The sequence below is a fragment of the Dendrobates tinctorius genome, unplaced genomic scaffold (assembly GCF_039654945.1).
Source record: "Dendrobates tinctorius isolate UK_male_01 unplaced genomic scaffold, ASM3965494v1 ptg000082l, whole genome shotgun sequence".
Lineage (NCBI taxonomy): Eukaryota > Metazoa > Chordata > Amphibia > Anura > Dendrobatidae > Dendrobates > Dendrobates tinctorius.
Window position 1 is genome coordinate 11,004,082 of NW_027361750.1, and position 27,046 is coordinate 11,031,127.

The 27,046-nt window shown below is 45.7% G+C and overlaps 1 protein-coding gene across 2 annotated transcripts in view; it reads right to left on the reverse strand.

The window, feature by feature from the left end:
* The window catches only part of DNAJC5B (DnaJ heat shock protein family (Hsp40) member C5 beta), a 219,325-nt gene that overhangs the window by 32,980 nt on the left and 159,299 nt on the right, over positions 1-27,046 (reverse strand). The window lies entirely within an intron of this gene.

The window sequence follows — 27,046 nt, forward strand, 5'->3', positions numbered from 1 at the left end:
GGAAAAGTGTGCTTTTTTGTTTTCACGACTAAGCGTTATAAATAAATTTCTGTGAATCACCTGGGGTTTTAAGGTGCTCACCACATCTAGATAAGTTCCTTAAGGGGTCTAGTTACTTATGGTACTGCAACATTATATATGTGTTACCATGTTGCAAAGATTGTAATATATTGTGTTGTATAATGTTATGCATATTTATGTACAGATTATGGTAAGTTAGTGCATCCTTTGGGGACAATAGAGGAGGGCAATTTTAGTATATAGTTTCCATAGATACAGGTAAGTGTAGTTCTGTTGTGGGCCACTAAATGGGGACATACTAATGGGGCCTGATAGGATGTTCATAGAGGGTTAATTGTAGGAGGGGCGGCTGAGAGTTAAGGTTAGTGATGAAGAGTGGTTTAGGCAGATGGGGCCAGGGCGCCCAAGTGTCCACATGGGCTATAGGCCAAGACAGCTCAGCAGCCATGTAACATTAAGTCGTTATAACCCACGTTACCCACTGCATGTCTTAACAGTGGGTCAGAACAGGAAAAGAAAGATGTGGCGTCTTACCGCCTGGGCCAATGCTTTTAGGGCAGAAGTTGGCTGGACTAAGGAAATTAAAGGAGTTGGAGCTTCAACGAGATCGGTACAGACGGGCCGGATGCTTCACCAGGGGCCACCAAATGTAGTGATTGATGAATTCATGTCTGGGATGAAACAGGCTGAAGGAAATGTCATTATAGTGAGGTCGACCAGGAAGGAACTGGGAAGCAGTCTAGTAAGGTCCGGTCCGGGCATGTACTGCAGAGAAGTGACAACAAGCAAGGGAAAGATGAGGAAGCAAGCAAATGCTATGATGTATCAACTGTGGATGTAACATGCGAAATCCTAAGTAAAGAAAGTGTTAAAGTTGCCTCGGACTGTGTCTCCATTGATGGGGGTCGCCTAGAAGAGGGACCATTATGGCATGGGAAGTGCCTGGGTGAAGTTGAATCTGGAGATGCAGGTATGCCGAGGAGAAGAGTATTATTTCATGTAGGGGAAGGGCTGGACGCAGCTGCCACCAGAATACAGGTCACGACTACAGTCCTGTCCCTCCCTTACATAAGCACATCAGGGGCTCTACAAGCGCAACATGGCATCCGCTCTAGATTACATCCAATCTTGCGATCAAAAAGTAAAACGGTGCTCCTTTTCTTCAAAGCCCTGCTGTCTGCCCTAACAGTACATTTCCCCCAAAAATGGTGTATTGGTGTGCTCAGTAGTAAATAAGCAACACATTTTGGGGCCTACTTTCTTTTAATCTAGTGAAAATAAAGACATTTGGGTCTAAAGTAAATTTTTTGTGAAAAAAAGTGAAATTAAATTGTTTCTTTCCACATTGCAAAAATTCCTGTGAAGGACCTGAAGGGTTAATAAACTTCTTGAATGTGGTTTTGAGCACCTTGAGGGGTTCCGTTTTTAGAATAGAGTTATTTGGGGTATTTTCTGTCATATAGACCCCCAAATTCACTTCAAATGTGATGTGGTCCCTAAAAAAATGGTTTTGCAAATTTTGTTGGAAAAATGAGAAATTGCTTGTCAAATTTTAACCCTTCTAACTTCCTAATAAAAAAATGTATTAAAAATTGTGCTGATGTACATTGGACATGGGGGAAATGTTAATTATATCTATTTTGTGTGACATAACTCTGTGGATAAGGGCATAAAAATTAAAAGTTTGAAAATTGCTAAATCTTTAAAATTGTTGCCATATTTTTGATTTTTCACAAATAAACACAAATCATATCAGCCACATTTTACCACTATCATAAAGTACAATATGTCACAAAAAACAGTCTCAGAATCAGTGGGATCCGTTGAAGCTTTACAGAGTTACTGCATCATAAAGTGACTCTGGTCAAAATTGTAAAATTACGTCGGGTCAGGAAGGTAAAAACAGGCTTGGTGAGTAAAGAGGTTAAGTGTACCTCGGTTTGCAGAAGAAGTAAGTGCACAGCAATCCAATAGCACAATAGGAAGACTACCTTCTTTAAAAAGAGGTTGTCAGATAGTGGAAAACCACTTTAAGTGAGGTAACCAAATGACAAGTTATCAAGACAGTGCATTTTGAGCCATTATAACCTTTGCTATATGTGTATTAAAACATTTCATTTGTGGAGTTTATGCAAAGTTTGTGGAAGCAGCAGCGATCATTTAGAGCTGCTGAACCATATTAGACCCTGAATTTGGAGTACAGTCGTATGAGAGCATAGCATACAGGATAGGAAATATCAATAAAAGGCCATTTTGAAAACATGTAGTAAATGACTCGGTAAAATAATAGAAAAATAGGAAAACATGAATGGTGGACAGTTGAACATTAATTTTAGTAAAGTTTTTTTTCTATTTTTAGCTAAATATACAATCAAGTATATCACTACATAAAAAGTATGTTACACCTCAAATAATAACAGTTTTGATAGTTTTTCCATCATAAGGCTGGTTTCACATTTGCGTTTTTTTGCGCTACGTTTTTGCGTATACGTGTGCATGTGTTTTCCCCCTATATTTAACATGGGTGCGCATACGTGCGCGTTGGCATGCGCACGTATGAGTTTTTCGTGCGCTGCGTTTTTTTCCAGTGTGCGTCCTTACTTTCCAGACGCTACATGTTGCATTTTTTGGTCCGCCCAACCGCTTAAAAAAAACGCATGCGCACGTATGCGCACATTTTGTGCAAAAAAATACCATTATGGTCTATGGGTGCGCATACGTGCGCATTGGCATGCTCATGTATGCGTTTTTTTTTGTGCATGCGGTTTTTTGGTGTCCATTGCTTAGACTAGTTATAAAAATCCCCACCTAAAAAAACTTCATGTCTATATAAAAGGAGGTGTCTGTGTCATGATCTGAAGTGATCTGACAGTTTTAAAAGCACAGAGTGAACTTTTTTCCTTTTGGCAAGTTGCCAAGGTGACTTGACTGTCCCCGGTGGTGGTTAGTGGTATCGCACCTTAGGTTTTCAGTTTAAAGTTCTCTGTAATTATGATTCAGGTGTGGGGCTCTATAAATGAGTCTCAGGGTGTGCAATCACGGCTGGTGATATTCATTCATTCTTTGATTGATTCTGAGTTGGTGAGAGCCTGGTGGAAGGATGGAGCTGAGGAGGAGTCCTGTGCAGCTTAGCCAGGGGGGACGTGTGTCAGCTATGGTGTCTGGATGAAGGGCTGGCATGGCGTGGTGGGGTCGCAGTGATGGTGTCAGCGGGAAGTGTCTGCATGGACTGGTGGAGTGGCGACTATGGAGAGTGGCACTCACCATGTGGGACTTGGCTGCTGAGCTGGACTCAAGCATGCTTGCCTTCGTGGCAGAAGCTGAACTCATCTTTGGGACTCTGTTACTAAGCAGCAGCAACTGGTGGTGGACTCTGCTCCAAGGCTTCACTATGGTGAAGGATCCTGTTATGGTGATGGATCCAGGTGGAGGTGAAGACGCACGCAGGTGGAGGGCTCTGTTGCAGGAGCATAAGCACAGAGCATAAAGCTAAGTGGTGTCCCCCTGTATTGTCTCTTTCCCTCATGTGTGTTGTTAGTGCAGTGGTGGGATTAGTTTCCGCACCGACCAATTCCCTAGTGAGGGTTTAGGGTCAGGGCGAGCAAGGGCGTTGAGGCACGCGTGCGGCGCCCGGTGCGGAACCGGCATAGGGAACGTTAGGAGTGCAGGGACACTGGCTCAGGGGAGCTCAGGAGGTCTCCAATTCCCTTTTCCCTATCGCAGGGCCCACCATTGTTAATGTTTCCCAGGTCCCCCTTATCATTTAAATTCGCCGTACTGGAGGCGTGGTTTCCAGAATTTATATTAACGTGTAATACCTAAATTCGCCAGGTGGAGGCGGTGTATCCATCTGCATGTTTTATTATTTAAATTCGCCCCACTGGAGGCGCTGTATCCAGGGTCACGTGTGTTATGGGTTCGCCTTGCGGTAACATCTGCGTCCAGACACACAGTGACCGTGACAGTCTGCCAGCACTGTACCATAACTATAGAAACAGCCTGGAGAGCAGAAAGACTGCAAAAGAAGACCCCATTTTCAATTCCATCTTCAGCGGCAAGAATGTGAGTATTATTACATCTAAAAAATGTATGCCTGTCCTTTTAAATTGTATATGTACTAATGCTTTGTATTATTTTTACATGCAGTATGTCTTCGGAATCGGAATATTCACCATCCCGGCAGGAACTGGTGCAAGCAGACCATGAGGTGATTATTTTTGTGCGTTTGGTAAGTATATCTGCTGCTTCTCAAAATCTCTAACGTTTGTTGTTTTTTTTTCAGACATCGTCATCTTCTGCGAATGCGACTAGTGAGGGCGAACGGCATGAGCAGCCAAGCCAAGTCCCGGTGGTGATACGGAATGTAAGTATCAAATGATTTGTAATGTTCTATATTTTTTATCTTCTATATTTCCTCTTTTCTGGATCTTTTTTGTAACTTTTTATTCACACAAAATTCGAATATTCTAATGAATGTGTTTTGTCAAGGTTCCACAACGGGATGAAGACGTCTACCTGGTTAATGAGCACCTTATCCACCTGGTCCAGGAGCGTGCCCCGTTGTGGGACAACCGTGACCGGCTGTACAAGGACAATGTGGTGAACCGGCGGCTATGGAATGAGGTGGTCGCAGCGTTGACGGATGGCTGGGACAGCGACACTGCATCCTCCAAAAAGGCGTTTAGTAAGTATTTCCCTGCTCTGTTATGCCGCAGTGACTATTGTCCTTGATGGCACTGTTGGGTTTCGTGCTAGATATATTCTAGCAGGAAACCCAACAGTGTCATCTGGCTCAACAGTGACTGCTTTGGGTATTGTATTGCTGTCTTGTGCCGCAGTGACTATTGTCCTTGATGGCACTGTTGGGTTTTGTGCTAGATATATTCTAGCAGAAAACCCAACAGTGTCATCTGGCTCAACAGTGACTGCTTTGGGTATAGTATTGCTGTCTTGTGCCGCATTGACTCTTGTTCGTGATGGCACTGTTGGGTTTAGTGATAGCATATGTCGTGCATCAAACAAAATTGTTAAATGTTGTTTGTTTGTTTTTCCAATAGTGGACAAAGTCCAAACACGTTGGCGCTCGATCAAGGACCGCTTCAACAGTGATGTTCGTGCTGAGGGCCAGGTTCGCAGTGGTTCAGTGTCAAGGACAAGAACAAGATACCGGTACTATCAAGCGTTGCAGTTCCTAAGACCGGTCCTTGCCACCAGATCGTAAGTATTATAATTTTTTGGTTTTTATTTTTATTAATCTGTGTTTTTCTAATCCACAGCTAATGCTTCTTGTAAAGGCATGATAGTAATGATTTTCCTTTCTTCTCCAGCACTTGGAGCAGCACCCTGCAACCTGGCCCTGGAGCGGTCCTTCATCGGACGTCCTCTGACCCGTCCCAGCCATCCGACAGCCAGGAAGCACCTTGCAGGTCAGCCACACAGGCAGCTGGTGACCAGGAAGCTGGTCCATCAGGTGTTCCCCTGTCCCAGGTCTCTGCCACTGGTTATGCGGGCACTACCCGCCAGCGGCAGAGGGCCTTGGACAGGAATGTCTTGCCCGAGTTTATACACTTGAGCGAGGCCTTTAATGCCAGCCTCAAGTCGCTGTCAGACAGAGTGGAAAGCGGTTTTTCACTCATGGAACGTGGTTTTAACTACATGGAACACCGCTTCCATTTTGTCGAACAGCACCTTGACCGTCTGGAGGCCGACCTCAACAGACCAGCGCACCATTTTTTTAGTAAGACTGAAAAGGGCATGGTGGAACAGCTTAGTCCTGAGCAACAGCTGAGTGTGCTGCAGGCCTGCAACAATGCTTTCTTGCAGGCTATGCAGCATAATCGGTACGGGCAGCAGTCAGTGGTGTCATTTCCAACTGTGCCACCATTGACTCGCTTCACCTCACTACCAACTTGTGCTGCATACCACTGCACGGACACCTCTGTTCAAAGCCAGGACACCCACCATTACACCACCACAAGTCTGAGTGCTGCTGGTCACTTCACCGACACCACCATGGCAAGCGCTGCTCCTGCCTGGAGCACCACCGCCACCCCCATGCATGCTTGGAGCACAGCCACAGTAACCACTCCTCAAACGTGGAACAGCCCTGCCGCAAACACTACAACATGTAGTAGCCCTGCCACCACCACTCCGCAAACCTGGACCATCACTGCCGCCACCAGTCCTCCTGCAAGGACGAGCACTGCCACCGCCACCACAGAGCATCAGCAGCAGCCACGGCTGCAGCCACAGCAGCAGCAGGCACAGCAGCAGCCACAGCAGCAGACGGGGGACTCACATTCCTTATTTGCCCAAAGTTCCAGGCGGCGCCAACAATCAAGGCGAGCATTGGGCCCAAGTAGGTCCAGGCAGGCCTGTTTAAGGAGACAAACAGTTAGGACCACTGTAGAAGAACCTCTGTCCTCTCCTCTTAGTGTGTCTAGTTCCATTCCCATAACTGGACTCCCTTCCCCCACAAGTTTTGTTGCCCCTTCCCCTAGAACACCTTCATTGACTATAAGCTGTTGATCTTCACTGCACACTCCCAATTTGCAACCATCTGACCCCAAACGCAGAAAAAAATAAAGTTTTTTATAATTTTTTTGGTTAAAAATAAATTTAAATTTCTGGTTCACCATAACAAAGTTCGATTAATGTTTTTGGCGCCGCCTACACACACTGCGCCATACACACAATGCGCCTTAAACTTTGCAAGGTGTCATAAAGTGTTTTGAGGATTGGCTGTTTTTACCATCCTCATTTCACTTATTGTGATACTAGGCAAGGGGGATTATTGATATACCTTGTAATTAACAACATACTCTTATTACGTGTGTGTTGAATCCACTGATGGGTAAAATACACATCATATGTTAAATACCAAGGCTATAGTATACTAATTAGAGTTGACCGACTAGGATCTGGTTTCATGAAACACAAACTGGTGAAACTCGGGCAAAAAAAAGTCGAGTTTCGTTCGAAACCCTACCACAATGTTAGTTAATGGGAAATAAAAGTCGGCATTGAGCGGAATACATTCATCCACTCAATGCAGACTTTTATTCCCCATTGACTTGCATTGGGGTCGGGTTTTGAATGAAACTCCGACTTTTTTTCCACTAGTCGGACCAGTTTCATTTGAAACGAATTTGGTTTCATGAACCCTGATCCTACCAAAGTCGCTCAACTTTAATCATAACTATTTATCAATCATGGCCTGGTTAACATACATATCATATTTAACCTGCAGCGTTGCTTACGTACCAATATATTTCACGCAGACTAGCGATGCTGCAGTTTAACTCATATGTGTATTTACCTGCCCAGGTGTGAGAACATCATGAATTCACAGGTATACATGGGAAGTTTTTTATTTTATTGGAGTGTAAAAAACATAGTGCACTCGGTACTGGTATCAAAACAGGTTTTTTATTAACATACACACACAAAAACATTTTTACACCATTTCATCTTGCCAGTGCACCCGTCCTACATCAGAGATAAAGTAGGCCACAAATTGGTCCCTCATTTGGCCAACTTTAACGGATGACTTGAGATGGTGCTGAGTGAATTCAGGCTATGGGTTAGGAGCAGCATCATCGAGTTCAAAGGTCGGGTGCTCTTTAGCTATTACAAAATTATGTAGAACCACACACGCCTTCACCACCTCATCCACTGTTTCAAGTTTAAGATTAATGGCTGTACCAAGAATTCGCCATCCGGAGACAAGAATCCCAAAAGCACACTCTACAGTTCTTCTGGCCCTGGTCAGCCTGTAATTAAAGATTTTTTTGGTGTGGTCCAAGTCACGGCTGGAGTAGGGTTTCAGTAGGTTTGCGCACATTTGAAAAGCCTCATCTCCAACTATTACAAAGGGCAGTGGCGGAGCTTCGGTGTGGGGAAGAGGCCGTGGCTTAGGGAAATTAAATTGGTTGCCATACAACCTCCGGCCCATGTCTGAGTTTTTAAAAACCTGGGAGTCATTACCACAGCCAAATGATCCAATGTCCACTGCTACAACCATACATCCGGCATCCGCAATGGCCATGAGTACAATTGAAAGATACTTTTTGTAATTATAGTACTCAGATCCATTTCTTTTGGGTTTGATGATCCGTATGTTTACCATCAACAGCTCCCAAACAGTTGGGGAAATTGCAGACTGTCCAGAATTTGTCTGCAATTTCCATCCACTTTTCAGCGGTGGGCAGGGGCATAAATTCGGGACAAAGAACGTTCCAGAGAGCCCGGCAGGTGTCCGCAACAATTCCAGACAAGGTAGAGATTCCAATATGGTACTGGAAGTGTAGTGAAGATCGAGTCTCTCCAGTCGCCAGGAATCTGCGAAACAGAGAAAGAGGTAAAATTAATATTTCTGTATATGGTTTTTTAAAACTATAAAATAAAAAATTAGTACATTCACAAAAAATAATTAGCCCAGGTTTTGAATAGTACATGTAAAAAAAAAAAACCATCACCCCACCCCTTGGTTTTTAAATATTACGTACCGTAATGTCACCAGGAGCCGTTCCTCAGGAGGAATCGCATGACGGAGCTGTGTGTCCTGTCTCCGGATGGATTCTTGGACACGAGCAAGCAAATCCCTGAAGCTTTCTTGGGACATCTGGATATAATCTGTAAATTTCTCCGAGTTTGCCTGTAGCTCACTGTAGAGGGTGTGGTACGCCCCACGGCTCTCCCGGAGTTCAACAATTGGATGTATCCACATAGGCCGCCGCTGCCGTCTTCGCTGTCTCTCTCTCTCTTCCTTTGTTCATGGCAAGCCACTGCATATGCCCTAGCCATCACGATGTCCAAATCCAAGTTGAAGTGAAAACTCTTCCAGCGCAGATCCATGTTGACACAAGAAAAATCAAGCATATGTGAAGAATACTGTAGACTGGGTCTATATATTAACATACCACACCACCACTGACGTCCCATTGGTCGTGTGTGTTGCAAGATTGTTATCTAGATTTTTTTTTGGGTGAGGACAATGTGCAAAAAAACGTAAATGCACTAAAAACGCATACAAACGCATACAAACGCTGCTTTTTTTTCCTGCATGCACATAAAAATGCTTGAAAAAAACACAGCGTTTGTATGCGTTTTTTTCATGCGTTTGTGTGCGCAAAAAATGCACCACAAAAAAACGCAAGTGTGAAAGTAGCCTAAACTATATTCTAACAATGTATGAACATATTTGGCTTTTCACTACACTAGGTTTGAGGTTGCCATTTTGGGTTGTACACTTCATCTACTCAGTTTTCCATGAGTTGATGTTCTACACAGTCAGACACAGGCATTGCTCTCCCCCGTCAATTTTGAGGCTTGCTGGTGTAAGCAAGTTACGGGATGCAGTAATGCAGGGAAGGCAGAGCAAGGGATTCAACAGATAAATCAACAACAGAGATTGCAATGTAACAGCAGTCCGGTGATTAAACTTAACATGTCTTTAGGTTCCTCAGCCGCACGCAGTCCGCTGGGGGTAGTAGTACCGGCAAGGGCCAGTATGAAGTCTTCAGATGGATCCAAACAAATCACGGTCCCACTTCTGGCGACAACGGGCGGTCACCAGTTTGGCCGCTGAGCCCCTAGTCCATAAATATGTGCATCCGAAGTGGGAATCACTGCAGTAGTCTCTGTCCAACACGGGTGCTGCTGCGCATCCATCAACAATGGGGAATGCACCTCAGGGCCCTGAGCCCTGACCTCCGCTTCTTCGCACAAACACTGCACTTTGTCTAGCCGAGTGCACGGCGCTCTGCACACACACTGTCTCACCAGAGTGTTCACACAAGTTCTGCTGGGGCACGGCTACACACTGCCTCTCTCGCTGTGGAGCACGCCACCCACCTGCCTCCGCTCTCACTTCCGGCGGAAAACTCAATTCTACCGTGCTTCCTGCTCGCTGCCAGGATTAGCCACGCCCCCTCTCCCCGGGTCATGGGACCTGTCCGGCTTCCCATTCACTCCCCCTGGCAACACTGGATGCAGCCTTGACAGTACAGGACCCGGAATTGTGCAGGTACCCACAGCCTGGTCTTCCTCCTCACATTCCCGCCCTCCTTTAACGCACCATTCCACATACAAGAGTTCTTTCATCAGACATTCAGAGTCTTCTACTCCTTGAATGATTCGTTGCCAGATAAATTGGTCTTGTTTGTACCGGGTAGGAGGTACTCCCGCTGTTGCCCGCTCAAGTCCAACGTAATTCAGGTTGACTGATAGGAGGCGAGGGAAGATTTTGGTCCAATGGCTCTGTAGCTTCAGACCCGGGCACTTTGACGCTCACTTCCCCGGGGCCGAGAGACAGTGGATTATCCGCATCTGGAGCCGAGACGATCATTTCTTCCTCGTCACAGTTGAAAACTGCTGGGGAGAGTGCTTCAATGATGTCCGACACTCCTCCTTTTTCAGGACCCTGTCACAGACAGGGCCGCAACATACTGCGATTGACTATTGGGATAGGCGCCCCTTCTTCTCGTTCGGGTTGAACTTCATATACCGGCCTGTCAGAACCGACTCGATGCTTCACACGTTACAGTGTCTTCTCCCATCGAGGTTCCAGTTTTCCCCGAGGCCGCTTGTCCAGGATCAATACCCGATCTCCTACCCTTAGAGCTGTCCCTCGAATAGGTGGTGTCTCATGATGCTGGAGTTCTTGGAAATTTGTCTGTACCAGCCGATAAAGAGACTGTAGCCAATGTCAATGCTCCTGGACCAAGGAAGAAACCCTTGTCCAGGGTTAGTCTTATTCTAGATCCAACTCCAGCTCTGTGATCTCCCGTCCCTTTCGCCTGAACAGCAGGTCATACAGAGTGCATCCGGTTGTGCTATGCACTCGATTGTTGTATACCCAGACTAATTCAGCCACAAACTCAAGCCATCGTGTCTTCCGATCTTCCTCCAATGTGCTTAACATCTGATTCAAAGTTCGATTGAAATGCTCGCAGGCGTAATCTTTGACTGCTCAATGCGGGACAACCGATGTTGCTCCTCCATCACCTGACTCTGGAAGCAAGCACATTGATCAGAATGGATTCTCTTTGGGCAACCATACACCAGGATAAAGTCTCGGCAAATGGCCTGCACAGCCAACTCAGCTGTCTGTTCCTGGGTCGGAGTCACAACGGCGAACTTGGTGAAGTGAACGGTCATCACCAGAAAATGTTCATACCCGAGATGTGTTGGGCCGATCATCAGTAGCTCTACAGGGGCAAAGGTCACTATGGTCTGTGTCGGGGTCCTTTGTTCCGGGGGTTTGGCCAGCTCACGGCTCCGACATTTTCGACACTCCTCTTCGACCGCAGTCTTCAATCGAGGGTGATATACTAGCTTCTGTAACCACTGTAACGTCTTCTACGGACTGAAATGAGCACCTCTATCATGGGCCTCCACTGCTACCACACAGATCAACTTCTCTGGGAGCACTTCTTGCCAAGTGACCCCCAACTCCTGGACTAACGGTACCCTGCGGTATAGCAATCCATCTTTCAAATGGAGCCTCTCCCATTGCCTCAGGATCTGCAGAGCCTCTGGGGTTAGGGCGTCTCTCTCTCGTCGCCTGGGAAGATGCTTCAGGGCACCCACTGTCTTAACTGGGCAAGTTATTTATCTGCTTGCTGGAGCTGCACCCAGTCATCCCGAGGTCGTCCCAGTAGCCGTTCCCCAGACGTCTCTTCGATCTGTCCCTGCGTCACCACCAACGACCTAGCAAGTTCCAAAAACCAGGGAATCTCTTCTGCCTCCAATTCTTCATCTCGGTCATGTGCAGGCTGCTCATGGGTCACTCCCAAGAGGGCATCGGCAGGGGTATTCTTGGCGCCGGACAAATAGGCGATCTTGAACTGATACTTCGCCATGCAGGCCACCCATCATTATTCCAAGGCTCCCAATTTTGCATTCTCCAGGTGGGCAAGGGGATTGTCATCAGTGCGCACCAAGACCTTGGACCCCGACAGATATTCCGTGAACTTCTCGGTCATTGTCCACACCAACACCAGCAGTTCCAACTTGAAGGAATTGTATCTAGATTGTGAGCCCCATCGGGGACAGCGCCAATAATGTGTGTAAAGCGCTGTGGAATTAATGGCGCTATATAAATGAGTAACATAAATAAATAAATAATTGTCCGGGTACTGTTCCGAGTCATGAAGAGACCGGATCGCATAGGCTATCACTCGCTCCTTTCCTCCCTGCATTTGTGATAGTATGGCCCCCAAGACCAAGCAAACTTCCATCGATGTGAAGAATGAAAAGGACTGGGAGAAAACTGCGTAGGCGAGTATTGGGTCCTCTATCTACGCCATTTTCAAGGCTTTAAAGGCTTCCTCCTGGCTGTTTCCCCATTGAATAGTTCGATTCCTGGAACCAAACAGCACTCCCTTTAATAGCTTCAGCAGCGGATTAGCGAGACGGGTGAAATTTTCCTTAAACCTTTGGTAGTACCATGTAAGCCCCAAGAAGGCCTGAACGTCTTTCACTGTTTGTGGGGTGGCCAATCTTGCACAGCTACTATCTTCTCATGTGCAGGTCTCACTCCTTCAGTGGATACAATGTGTCCCTGGTATTATTATTATTATTTATTTATAAAGCACCATTGGTTCCATGGTGCTGTACATAAGAAGGGGTTACATACAAATTACAGATATCACTTACAGTAAACAAACTTACAATGACAGACTGATACAGAGGGGAGAGGATGCTGCCCTTTCGGGCTTACATGCTACAGGATGGTGGGGATGGAGACAGTAGGTTGGTGGGTTGCAGCAGTTCCGGTGTTGGTTGAGGTACTCAATTTGTCTATGGAAAAGATGGCATTTTTGAGGCTTCACTTTCAGGCTGTGGGTCTGCAGCTGGATCAACACTTGCTCCAGCTGCTGAAGAAGTTCTTCAAAGGTGGCTGCATAAACAAAGATATCGTCCTGATAGATGAGTGTTGCCTCGAAATTCAAGTCCCCCAAGCATCTTTCCATTAATCATTGAAACGTTCCGGGAGAGTTAGTCAGGCCGTAGGGCACTCTGTTAAACTCGATCAATCCCATGGGCAATATGAACGCCATCTTCAGCCGATCGTGTTCAGCCATGGGCACCTGCTAGTACCCGCTGGCCAGATCTAAGAATGAAAAATACTTTCCCAAGGAGGACAACGATTCCTCAATTCTGGGTAAGGGTTAGGAGTCCCGTACCATGCAAGCATTCAGTCGCCTATAGTCGATGCAGAAACGCAGGGTCCCATCTTTCTTCCGAACTAGAACAATGGGAGCTGCCCACAGTCTCTGACTCTCCCATATGACTCCACTCTGCAGCATGTGGGCCAACATTTCTTTCACCTCCTTGTACATCTGAGGGGGGATCTGGTGGTATCTCTCCCAGATCGGTGCAGCACTTCCTGTGGGTATTTTGTGGGTTATAGCTGTAGTGCACCCAAAGTTATCTTCATGACGAGTGAAGACATGACGACGCTCCAGTACAGCATTCACCTGTTGCACCTGTTGTGGTGAGAGTCCCATCAGTTCAGTCTGCATCTGTTCCAAAATTTGACGACCCTCCTTCATGCCCCCAGGCGGATGTTTTGCTGTTGTTGTGACAGCTAGGGTCCAGGGGTCCCCTTGTATGGCTGACACCTGCACGGCCTCTGATTGCACCAGCTCTTCTGGCATCCACAGCAACTGAGCCATTTGACTCTTAGGCAAGAGGGTAAGGTTTTCTCCTCCCAGGTTGACGCACCACACCACAATGTTACTATCATGGACTGTAGCTAATGTCCGAGCAATGAGGAGTCCTGAGGGTATCTGATCCATTAAGGTTGGCTCTATCTGTGCTTCCACTCCTTCAAGTGGTGTACAAGTTTGGACTGGCAATGTGAGCACAGTTTGACCAGATGGTAGAATGAGTTTAGCAGCTGCAGGGACTATCACTATTCCTAAAACTCTCTCTTCACTTGACGTATCTTGAGCCTGGGCAACCCGTATCAATTGTTTAAACACCTTCCTCTGGGGGGGTTCATGGACTCCATCAGTTCAGAAAAGCATCTGGCGGCTCGCTGATCAAGAGAGTTCTGAGTTCATTCAGCACATTCATCCCCAGAGTCACCGCAGGACCGCTGCCAGTATCTCCGGTGACCAACACAACTCCTTTCCAGCCAACATCTGTAATCTTCATCTAGATCACACCTACAACTGGGACGGGCAACTGATTGGCTGCGGTCAGCTTTATTACTGGGGCCCACTCCGGCCGCATCACCTCAGGGTAATGATGTCTAAAGTGCGTTTCCGGCATGGTGGTCACCTGTGATCTGATATCGACTAGGCAGCGAACGGCTCGACCATTCATTTCGACCCATATGAAGGGACTCATGGAAACATTGGGACTGCCTTCTCCTCCTTGGCCTTTATCGACATCCCCCAGCCACGGAGCCCACTAGTTTAATGGCTGCCAAGTCAGAGACCGCCCCCATCTCACAACAACGGGCATAATATCCAACGTCTCCACACTTGAAACAAGTCGGATTCCTCTCTGCTCGGGGTTGCCCCATTTCCTGGCGATGTTCAGTGAACAAGCGGGACTCGGAATCACTACTGTCTCTGGGTGGATTTGAAGCCGCAGTGGGGACTCTTCTGAGGCCGGTCCACTCTTCCCACATTTCCTGTATTTCCTTCCGGATCTCTCTGGCCCATCCTGGCTCAGCCGCAGGCGAGGCAGGTAACTCACTGCTCCTAACCATCCCTGCCTAGACTGCCGTCCCCTGTTCCTGCTCTCACAAGTGCACTACCACTCCGATTTCTAAGAACGTCATGAGCAGATTGGTACACAGGCGCTCCCGCAAACCTTGCTTAAGACGCATCCCTGAGGTCCGCCACAAGTTGATCTCTCAAGATCACATCAAGAGGTCCCACGCCTATTGCCCCCACATCATCCCGCTTGGCAATCGCCACATGCACCTCATGTATCGCATTCATGTATTGAGTCACTGATTCCCCCTCCCTCTGAACACGGGTAAAAAATCGCATCCATAATTCTCCGACATCGGTGGGACCCCCATGCATCTCATCTAAAATTTACTGTTAACTCCTTGGGGAAAGTCTTCCCTTCATGAGGGGGCTGAAACATTACAGAACATCTAGCCTCCCTGTCCAAGGCCATCACAGCAATCTCTGCTTGCATAGCGGGGGTCATAGGGTGTATCCTTAACATGCCTTTGACCCACTCAGTCCAGTCCCACAGCAGTGAATTGCTCCCCGTAAATTTGGAGACATTGCTGAGCATGGCCCCCAGCGGTAAACTGGCTCTTGGGGCACCCATGACCGATTGGTCTGCTGCCTCTGCGTTCGTAGATTGCATCCTGCCAACTACGTCAAAGGTAAGTAGGTTACAGGATGCAGTAACGCAGGGAAGGCAGAGCAAGGGTTAACAATAAAACAGTTTAATTATAACAATAAGGCAACTCCTGGCAGGGAGACAACAGATAAATCAACATCAGAAATTGCAGTGTAACAAGAGTCTGGTGATTAAACTTATCGTGTCTTTAGGTTCCTCAGCCACAGGCAGTCCGCTGGGGGTAGTAGTACCAGCAAGGGCCGGTATGAAGTCTTCAGATGGATGGATCCCAACAAATTACGGTCTGGCTTCTGGCAGCAACGGGCGGTCACTAGTTTTGCCTGCTGAGCCCCTAGTCCAAAAATCTGTGCAGCCGAAGTGGGGATCGCTGTTGTGAGTTCATTTTCCCCTTCCCCATTGAGGTCTGATGAACTCCCTCTTCTGGTGAAGGAAGGTAGTGAGGCTGATTACAAAGCACGTGAGCAGAATGATGATGACTGGGTGACTAGAATTGCTGACTGGATATAAGGCAGCCGACGCCCTTCTGCCTTGCGGGTGATTACTCTGAGGGATTCTTGGAGACCAGTCTGATTCCTGCTCCTCAAAATCTAAGTTTTCTGCTCTACTTTTTGCATTTGTGTTTTGGTTTTGTTTTGCCTTGTTTTTCTGGATTTCTGCCTTTCCCTGCTGGGTGAGCTGAATTCCTTTTTCCTTTTGTGTCTTCAGAAAATACCTGAGTACTGATATAGTCTTTTTGAAGCCTAGCGTCTTCAGGGCTTTTTTCCCTATCAGTCTGTTGGCTATTGTTTTTGAGAGGGTTTTGGCGGATTGCAGACAGCAGCTTTTCTATTCTGTCCTATTTAGTTAGCTTGGGCCCCATCATTTGCTCAGCCAATCTTTCTATCTGTGTGAGTGTTTTTTCATCTTGCTTCACCGTCATTATATTTTGGGGGCTGCCTATTGCTTTGGGGTCTGCTCTGGGGCAGTTTGGATTTCCCTTTCTGTCTTTAGGCTATGTAGTTCTCTGGCTGTGATCGAGGGGTCTAGGGCACCGTAGGAACCCCCCATGGCTACTGCTAGTTGTTGTTGTTAGGTTCAGGGGTCTGCAATCCGATAGCTGCCAACTTCTCTGGTTTTCTGGACTTAGGCTAGTTTCACACTTGCTTTTTTTTGCAGCGCGTTTTTCCCGCAAAAAAACGCATTGAAAAAACGCATACAAAAGCATACAACTGCTGCGTTTTTTTCAAGCATTTTTATGAGCATGCATGAAAAAAACGCAGCGTTTTTAAGCGTTTGTATGCGTTTTTAGTGCGTTTTTACCGCGTTTGCGTTTTTTTCCAACATTGGATGTCCCCTCACACTAACCCAAACCATGACTTTACTAACCCTAAACCTGACCCTAACCCTAACCCTGACCCTAACCCTAACCCTAACCCTGACCCTAACCCTTAACCAAATCATACTTAACCCTAACCCAAACCCTAAACCCTAACTAACCCTAACCCTAACCCTAACCCTAACCCTGACCCTAACCCTAACCCTGACCCTAACCCTAACCCTAACCCTGACCCTAACCCTAACCCTGACCCTAACCCTTAACAAAACCATACTTAACCCTAACCCTGACCCTAACCCTTAACCAAACCATACTTAACCCTAATCCTGACCCTAACCCTGACCCTAACCCTTAACAAAACCATACTTAACCCTAACCCTGACCCTAACCCTAACCCTGACCCTAACCCTAACCCTGACCCTAACCCTTAACCAAACCATACTTAACCCTAATCCTGACCCTAACTCTGACCCTAACCCTTAACAAAACCATACTTAACCCTAACCCTGACCCTAACCCTAACCCTAACCCTAACCCTGACCCTAACCCTTAACCAAACCATACTTAACCCTAATCCTGACCCTAACTCTGACCCTAACCCTTAACCAAACCATACTTAACCCTAACCCTGACCCAAACCCCAACCCTAACCCTGACCCTGACCCTAACCCTAAACCTCCTTAACTAACCCTAACTCTAACCCAAACCCCTAAATTCCATGGTTAAAAAAAAAAATCGCATATGCAAAAAAACGCATACATGAGCATGCCAGTGCGCACATATGCGCATCCATAGGCTATAATGGCCATTTTTAGCGCAAAACGTGCGCATATGTGCGCATGCGCTTTTTTGCAGGACCAAAAAATGCAACATGCTGCGTCTGGAAAATCACAACGCACACCCCAAAAAAACGCAGCGCATGAAAATCGCATACATGCGCTTACAAGCGCGCAGGTATGCGCACCCATGTTAAATATAGGGGAAAAAACGCATGCGCAGGTTAGCGTTTTTTTCCAGCGCTAAAAAACGCAAATGTGAAACCAGCCTTAGCTAGTATTTCTGTTTTTGCCTCCTACGGTGACTCATTCATAACAGAATCACCCGCCATAACGCAGATCCTATTGTACTCAATAGCAGGAAAGAATTGCAAAAAAAAAAAGTGTGTATATTTTTTCCTCTATATCTCTGAGGCCGTAGGGGGAATTTTTTTTTCTCTCAATGGAGATAAAGCAATTGTCTGATCGTGTGGAGCAGCTCGCTGCGGAAGTGCGGGGAATTTCCGCCTACCTTGCTCATTCACATGCTGCTGAACCAAAGATACCTACTCCTGGTGTGTTTTTTGGGGATCGGTCTAAATTTTTGAATTTCAAAAATAATTGTAAATTATTTTTTGCCTTGAAGCCTAACTTGTCAGGGAGCTCCGCGCAGCAGGTTAAAATTGTCATCTCTTTGCTGCGTGGCCATCCCCAGGATTGGGCGTTTTCTTTGAAACCAGATGATCCTATTCTGACTAATGTGAATGCATTTTTTCAAGCCTTGGGGTTGTTGTATGACAAACCTAATGCTATTGATCAGGCTGAAAGACCCTGTTGGCATTGAGCCAGGGTTGAGATTCTGCAGAATTGTACTGTCAAAAATTCCGAAAGTGGGCGGTCCTTACTACCTGGAATGATAATGCCTTGGCAGCTCTCTTTCGGAAGGGTTTGTCAGAAGCCGTAAAAGATACTATGGTGGGATTTCCTGTCCCCTCTGGTCTTGACGATTCTATGTCATTAGCCATTCAGGTTGATCGGCGTTTACGTGAACGCAGGACTGCATGAGAGGTGTTGCCACCTGTTGAACAAGTGTCTGAACCTATGCAATGTGATAGAGTTTTGTCCAGGGAGCAACATCAGGAGTTCAGAAGGCGTAATAAGCTGTGTTTTTTTTGTGGAGACGCCTCGCATGTTATTTCTGTCTGTCCTAAACGAGAGAAACGTTTTGCACACACGTTTTCTGTGGGTGGTGTTCAACCTAAGTTTCTTCTGGCAATTACTCTGATCTGCTCCCTGTCCACATTTTCCGCCAAGGCTTTTGTGGATTCGGGAGCAGCTCTGAAACTAATGGACTTGGATTTTGCTAAACGTTGTGGATTTCCTATGACACCTCTGCGGACACCTATCCCTTTGAGGGGGATTGATACTACTCCTTTGGTGAAAAATAAACCTCAGTTTTGGACCCAGGAGGTAATGCGGGTCGCCCCAGATCATCAAGAAAATTGCAGATTTTTGGTGTTGCATAATTTGCATGATACCATTGTTCTGGGGTTTCCCTGGTTGCAAATTCATAATCCAGTTTTGGATTGGAAATCTGTGTCTATGGTGAGTTGGGGTTGTCGGTGTGCCCTTAGTGAGGCTCCGGTTTTTTCCACCTCTCCTCAGTCGCATGATGTTCCTGACTATTTGGCGGACTTTTATGATGTATTTAGTGAGAATGAGTCTGCGTCTTTGCCTCCTCATAGGAGTTATGACTGTGCAATTGAACTGAGCCCGGGGTGTAAATTTCCCAAGGGTCGGCTCTTCAATTTATCTGTACCCGAGCATGAGGCTATGCGATCATATATTAAGGAGGCGTTGGAGAAGGGTCATATTAGACCATCCTCTTCACCCTTAGGTGCCGGGTTTTTATTCGTGGCCAAAAAGGATGGTTCATTAAGGCCTTGTATTGATTATCGTGCCCTCAACAAAATTACTATTAAATATCAGTATCTGTTACCCCTGATTTCGGATCTATTCTCCAGAGTTAAAGGTGCTTGCTGGTTTACCAAGCTTGATCTCAGGGGGGCGTATAATCTTATCCGCATTAAGCATGGGGATGAATGGAAGACGGCGTTTAATACTCCGGAGGGACATTTTGAGTACCTGGTGATGCCTTTTGGGCTCACTAATGCCCCTTCTATCTTCCAGTGCTTCATGAACGACATTTTCCGAGACTTTGTGGATAAATTTTTGATTATCTATCTGGATGATATTTTGATCTTCTCCAAGGATTGGGATTCTCATGTGGAACATGTTCGGACTGTGTTCTGGATCTTGAGGGAGAATTCCCTGTATGTGAAAGGATCGAAATGCCTTTTTGGGGTACAGAGGATTTCATTTTTGGGATTTATTTTGTCTCCGTCAACTATTGAAATGGACCCGGCCAAGGTACAGGCCATTTATGATTGGGTTCAGCCCACTTCTTTGAAGGCCCTCCAGAAGTTTTTGGGTTTTGCTAATTTTTATCAGAAATTTGTAGCAAAATTTTCTAGTATTGCCAAGCCATTGACTGATCTGACTAAGAAGGGTGCTGATGTGTTGAATTGGTCTCCGGAGGCTGTTTCTTCCTTTCAGGAGCTGAAGCGAAGATTCACTTCTGCCCCGGTTTTACGGCAACCTGATGTCTCACTCCCGTTCCAGGTAGAGGTGGACGCTTCTGAGATTGGTGCAGGAGCTGTTTTGTCCCAAAAGGATCCTGTAACATCTAAAATGAATCCCTGTGCTTTCTTTTCCCGAAAGTTCTCTCCATCTGAACGTAACTATGATGTGGGGAATCGGGAACTGTTAGCCATGAAATGGGCATTTGAGGAGTGGAGACATTGGTTGGAGGGAGCTAAACACCAAGTCGTGGTCCTCACTGACCACAAGAATTTGATTTACCTGGAGTCGGCCAAACGCTTGAACCCTAGACAGGCTAGGTGGGCCTTGTTTTTTACACGTTTTGATTTTATGGTCTCTTTTCTTCCTGGCACTAAGAATGTCAAGGCAGATGCCCTCTCTAGGAGATTCTTTGCTGATTCTCCTGTGGTGACCAAGCCTGCTACCATCTTAGGCGAAGGGGTAGCTCTTTCTGCCATCTCGCCTGATTTGAGACATGCTCTGGAAAAGTTCCAGGAGGACAAACCTGAGCGTTGTCCCAGTGGAAAGTTGTATGTTCCTGACCAGTGGAAGAAGAGAGTGATGTCTGAAGTTCATTGCTCTGTATTGGCTGGTCATCCAGGTATTTTTGGTACTAGAGATCTGGTGAGTCGGTCTTTTTGGTGGCCCGCCTTGTCTCGTGATGTCAAGAATTTTGTGCAGTCCTGTGGGACTTGCTCCCGGTCTAAACCTTGTTCTTGCTCTAGTGGGTTGTTGATGCCTTTGTCGGTCCCCAGGAGGCTATGTACCCATATTTCAATGGATTTCATCTCTGATATGCCTGTCTCTCAGAGAATGACTGTTATTTGGGTGATTTGTGATAGGTTCTCTAAGATGGTTCATCTTGTACCACTCCCTAAGTTGCCATCTTCCTCTGAGTTGGTGCCCCTGTTTTTGCAACAGGTGGTTCGCTTGCACGGGATTCCTGAGAACATTGTATCTGAGAGAGGAGTTCAATTTGTGTCTAGATTTTGGAGGACTTTCTGTTCCAAGCTGGGAATTCAGTTGTCCTTCTCCTCTGCTTTTCACCCTCAGACCAATGGGCAGACGGAGAGAACAAACCAGACCTTGGAGTCGTATTTGAAATGTTTTATTTCCGCTGATCTGGATGATTGGGTTTCATTTTTGCCCTTGGCCGAATTTGCTTTAAATAATAGAGCTAGTTCTGCCACTTTGATGTCACCTTTTTTTTGTAACTTTGGGTTTCATCCTCGATTTTCTTCAGGGCAGGTGGAGCCTTCTGCCTGTCCAGGTGTTGACACTGTGGTGGAGAGAATGCACCAGATCTGGGACCAAGTGGTGGATAAGTTATCTCTCTCCCAGGAAAAGGCCCAGCGGTTTTCCAACCGACGTAGGACCATTGGTCCCCAGTTTAAGGTTGGTTATATGGTTTGGTTATCATCAAAAAATATCGCTATGAAGGTGGCTTCTCCTAAGTTTAAGCCTAGATTTATTGGACCTTACAAGATTTTGGAGATTATTAATCCAGTCTCTTTTCATTTGGCTCTTCCTGTCACATTTAAAATTCATAATGTGTTTCATAAGTCCTTGTTGAAGACGTTTGTTGAACCAGTTGTTCCTGGGGTGGCACCTCCGGACCCTGTATTAGTTGAAGGTAACATGGAATATGAGGTAGAGAAGATACTGGATTCCCGTCTGGCTAGACGGAGACTCCAGTATTTGGTTAAGTGGAAGGGTTATGGTCAGGAGGATAATTCCTGGGTCTCTGCCTCTGATATTCATGCCAAAAGATTGGTGCGTGCCTTTCATCGGGCTCACCCTGATCGCCCTGGTGGCGTGGATGAGGGTTCGGTAACCCCTCCTCAAGGGGGAGGTACTGTTGTGAGTTCATTTTCCCCTTCACCATTGAGGTCTGATGAACTCCCTCTTCTGGTGAAGGAAGGTAGTGAGGCTGATTACAAAGCACGTGAGCAGAATGATGATGACTGGGTGACTGGGATTGCTGACTGGATATAAGGCAGCCGACGCCCTTCTGCCTTGCGGGTGATTACTCTGAGGGATTCTTGGAGACCAGTCTGATTCCTGCTCCTCAAAAGCTAAGTTTTCTACTCAACTTTTTGCATTTGTGTTTTGGTTTTGTTTTGCCTTGTTTTTCTGGATTTCTGCCTTTCCCTGCTGGGTGTGCTGAATTCCTTTTTGCTCTGTCTTCAGAAAATACCTGAGTACTGATATAGTTTTTTTGAAGCCTAGCGTCTTCAGGGCTTTTTTCCCTATCAGTCTGTTGGCTATTGTTTTTGAGAGGGTTTTGGCGGATTGCAGACAGCAGCTTTTCTATTCTGTCCTATTTAGTTAGCTTGGGCCCCATCATTTGCTCAGCCAATCTTTCTATCTGTGTGAGTGTTTTTTCATCTTGCTTCACCGTCATTATATTTTGGGGGCTGCCTATTGCTTTGGGGTCTGCTCTGGGGCAGTTTGGATTTCCCTTTCTGTCTTTAGGCTATGTAGTTCTCCGGCTGTGATCGAGGGGTCTAGGGCACCGTAGGAACCCCCCACAGCTACTGCTAGTTGTTGTTAGGTTCAGGGGTCTGCAATCCGATAGCTGCCAACTTCTCTGGTTTTCTGGACTTAGCTAGTATTTCTGTTTTTGCCTCCTACGGTGAATCATTCATAACAGATCGCTGCAGGAGCCTCTGTCCAACACGGGAGCTACTGCACGTCTTTCAACAATGGGGAATGCACCTCAGGGTCCTGTACCTGCCCTTCACTTTTCCACACTCTGTCTAGCTGGGCGCATGGTGCTCTGCACACACACTGTCTCACCAGAGCATTTGCATAAGTTCTACTGGGGCACGGCTCCACGCTGCCTCTCTCGCTGTGGAGCACGCCGCACACCTGCTCCCGCTCTCATTGCCCGCGGGAAACTGAACTCTCTTTCTCGCGCTTCTTTCTCCTTTCCCAGCTTAGCCACCCCCCTCTCCCCGGGTCATGGGACCTGTCCAGCTCCCCATTCTTTCCCCCCGGCAACACCGGACGCAGCCTCAACAGTTCCAGACCCGGCATTGTGCAAGTACCCACAGCCTGGTCTTCCTCTTTACACTGGCACATAGCGAGGTGGGATATTAGAGATAGGGACCATATTGATAGGGTACAGCTTGTTGCTGTAGGATGGCTTTTATGCTTTTTTTATCAAAAATGTTTTATTTTGATCAAGTTCCAAATGCGTTTTTTACATGTTACTATTTATTTCCATATTGCAGTGTTTCAACACGTAGGTTATATCTGTCTGTTAATAGCCAAAGTGTATATGTGTACCTGCACGTTATACATATACTAGCTGTGAAATCATAGAATCATAGAATCGTAGAGTTGGAAGGGACCTCCTGGGCCATCTGGTCCAACCCCCTGCTCAAAGCAGGATTCGCTAAATCATCCCAGTCAGATGTCTGTCCAGCCTCTGTTTGAAGACTTCCATTGAAGTAGAACTCACCGCTTCTCGTCGCAGCTTGTTCCACTCATTGATCACTCTGTCAAAAAGTTTTTTCTAATATCTAATCTGTGTCTCCTCCCATTCAGTTTCATCCCATTGCTTCTAGTCTTTCCTTGTGCAAATGAGAATAAAGTTGATCCTTCTACAATGTGACAGCCCTTTAGATATTTGTAGACAGCTATTAAGTCTCCTCTCAGTCTTCTCTTTTGCAAGCTAAACAATCCCAAATCCTGCAACCTTTCCTCACAAGACAGGGTTTGCAGACCGGTCACCATTCAGGATGCTCTTTTCTGAACTTGCTCCAGTTTGTTGATGTCTTTTTTAAAATGTGGTGCCCAAAACTGGATACAATATTCCAGATGAGGTCTGACCAAAGAGGAGTAGAGGGAAATAATGACTTCACATGATCTAGACTGTATGCTATTGTTAATACATCCTAGAATTGCATTTGCCTTTTTTGCTGCTGCATCACACTGTTAACTCATATTCAGTCTGTGATCTATTAGTATACCCAAGTCTTTTTCACATGTGCTGTTGCTTAGGCCTATTCCTCCCATTCTGTATATGCTTTTTTCATTTTTATTGCCCAGATGTAGTACTTTGCATTTTTCCCTGTTAAAAACCATTCTGTTAGTTGCTGCCCACTTCTCCAGTTTATTTATATCTTTTTGAATCCTCTCTCTCTTCTCTAGTATTAGCTATCCCTCCTAGCTTTGTGTCATCAGCAAATTTAATCAGTTTACCCTCAATTCCTTCATCTAAATCGTTGATAAAGATGTTGAACAATACAGGACCCAGGACAGAGCCTTGTGGTACCCCACTTGAGACATTCTTCCAACTGGATGTGCAGCCATTTACGACCACTCTCTGGGTCCGATCACTAAGCCAGTTATGAATCCACCTAACAGTTGCCTTGTCCATTCCATACTTAGTCATTTTTTCAATAAGGATTGTATGAGATACTTTGTCAAATGCTTTGCTGAAGTCAGGATATACTATATCTACAGCATTTCCTTGATCCACCCAATCAGTGATTCCGTCATAGAAGGAAATTAAGTTAGTCTGACATGACTTATTAGTTACAAACCCATGCTGACTCTGTTTAATCACTTCATTCTTATTCAGGTACTGACATACATGTTGTTTAATAATTTGTTCAAAGATCTTTCCTGGTATAGAAGTCAGAGTCACCGGCCTATAGTTGCCTGGGTCCACCTTCTTCCCCTTTTTGAAGATAGGAACAACATTTGCTCTTCTCCAGTCTTCTGGGACTTCTCCTGTTCTCCAAGAATTTTCAAAGATTATGGAGAGGGGTTCAAAAATTTCTTCTGCTATCTCCTTCAGTACTCTGGGGTGTAATTCATCTGGACCTGGAGACTTGAATTCATTTAGGTTAGCTAAGTGTTTCCTCACTATCTTTCTGTTTATAGATATCCTGGATTCTTCTATTCCCTTAATAGGACAGTGAAGAACAGTTGGTGTTATATTTCCTTTCTGAGAGAAAACAGATGCAAAATAGGAATTTAAAAGTTCAGCCTTCTCAACATCCTGTCTTACCATTTCATCATTTTCATCCTGTAAAAATCCTATAGCATCTTTGACTTTTCTTTTACTTTTGACATATCCCCAAAATTCTTTATTATTGCTTTTGACATCTCTTGCAAACCTCAATTCATTGTCAGCTTTAGTAATCTGATTTGTGCCCTGCAGGTTCTGCAGACAGCATTATATTCTTCTTTAGATATGCCTCCCTCTTTCCATTTTATAAACATTTTTTTCTTCCTTTTTAGCATGTGCTTAAGTTCTGTGTTCATCCATCCTGGCTTCCTTAAATGCTTCCTATTCTTCCCTCTTTTTGGAATTGTTAACAATTGTGCTTTGAGAATTTCATTTTTCAAGATTTCCCATCCTTCCTGGACATTTTTGTCTTTAAGGATATCCAGCCATTGGATCCCTCCAATTCTCTTTCTGAATCCCCTAAAATCTGCCATTCTGAAATCTAACCTTGACGTCTGAGTCTTCACAGGTCTTCCTCTTCTAGTTATCCAAAATTCTGCTACACAATTTGATAGTTTTTATAATATCTCTCCAATATTTTTATTAATTAGATTCTTTTGTCTTTGTTCTTCCTTTCCACTTCTAATAGCAGAGTTCTCAAAAGCATTTGTCAGGTGTATGGCTTTTTCTGGTCTTTTGCTTCCCTTCCCATGTTGTTCTAGTTTAAAGCTCTCCTTACAAGTGTAGCAAGGCGACTTCCAAATACATGTTTTCCAGTCTTCGTAAGGTGCACACCATCTCTGGCAAGTAGTCCATCGTAAAGGTAATTCACTCCGTGATCCAGAATTCCAAATCGTTGCTGACGGCACCATTGACGTAGCCAGTTGTTCACCTGCAGAATCTTATTCCACCTCCTTGTTCCATGGCCATCCACTGGGAGGATGGAAGAGAAGACCACCTGCGCTCCCAGTTCTTTCACTTTCTTGTCTTCAAAGTCTCTGCAGATGGTTTCCAGGTCGTTTCTTGCGGTGTCATTTGTCCCCACATGTAGTAGCAGGAATGGGTAGTCATCTGTAGGTCTGAAGAGTCCTGATATCCTGTCAGACACATCTTTAATTTTTGCACCTGGAAGACAGCACATTTCTCTTGAAGTTATATCCGGTCTGCAGATAGCGGCTTCTGTTCCTCTCAACAGGGAATCCCCCATGACCACCACTCTCCGTTTCTTCTTCACAACATTTTTCTTTCTCCATCCAGGAGGACTCTGAAGGCGTACAAGGTTGCTGTTTGTGGGCAAAGTCTTATCCTGATGTATTTCTTCATTGTTTTCCTGCGTGAGAGCCTGGTACTGGTTTCTGAGTAGTATGGGTGCTGACTGCCTCCCGATCCTCCTGCTTCTCTGGGTCACATGTCTCCATTCCTCTGTTTCTTCAGGTGCACTTCGAATTTCTTCTCTTTCTATAACATGAAGAGATAATTCTGCTCTGTCTAAGAACTCTTCACCTTCCTTAATGATCTTCAACGTAGCTAACCTTTCTTCGAGACTTTGCAACTTTTCATCCAACAGGGACACAAGCTTGCATTTGTGGCATGTGAAGTTTGGCTTTTCCACTGGTAAGTCTGTGAACATGTAGCAAGAAATTCAGCTCACCAAATGGCTCCTGGCCTCTTCCATATTGAGATTTCTTAAAAACGATGAAAGATGAGCCAAAATTCCGATTTCCTCTTTTCAGCTGCAACGGCCAAAACCCAGTGATCGTTGAGCTCGCGGAGACTCTTCACTTATCCCAGAAGGCACTGGGAATATGCAAATGATCTCCTCAAGACTCAAGTGCTGTCCCTTGTGCTTTGTTTTCAATTTGATTCTTGTACTCAGTACATTTGGTGGAGTGGCCGCCTCCTTTGTCTTTGCACCTTTTCTATTCAGCCTATCACATGCATGTGTTCAACACAAACAGGCACATTTACAGCTCTGCCCCTATCTATTTG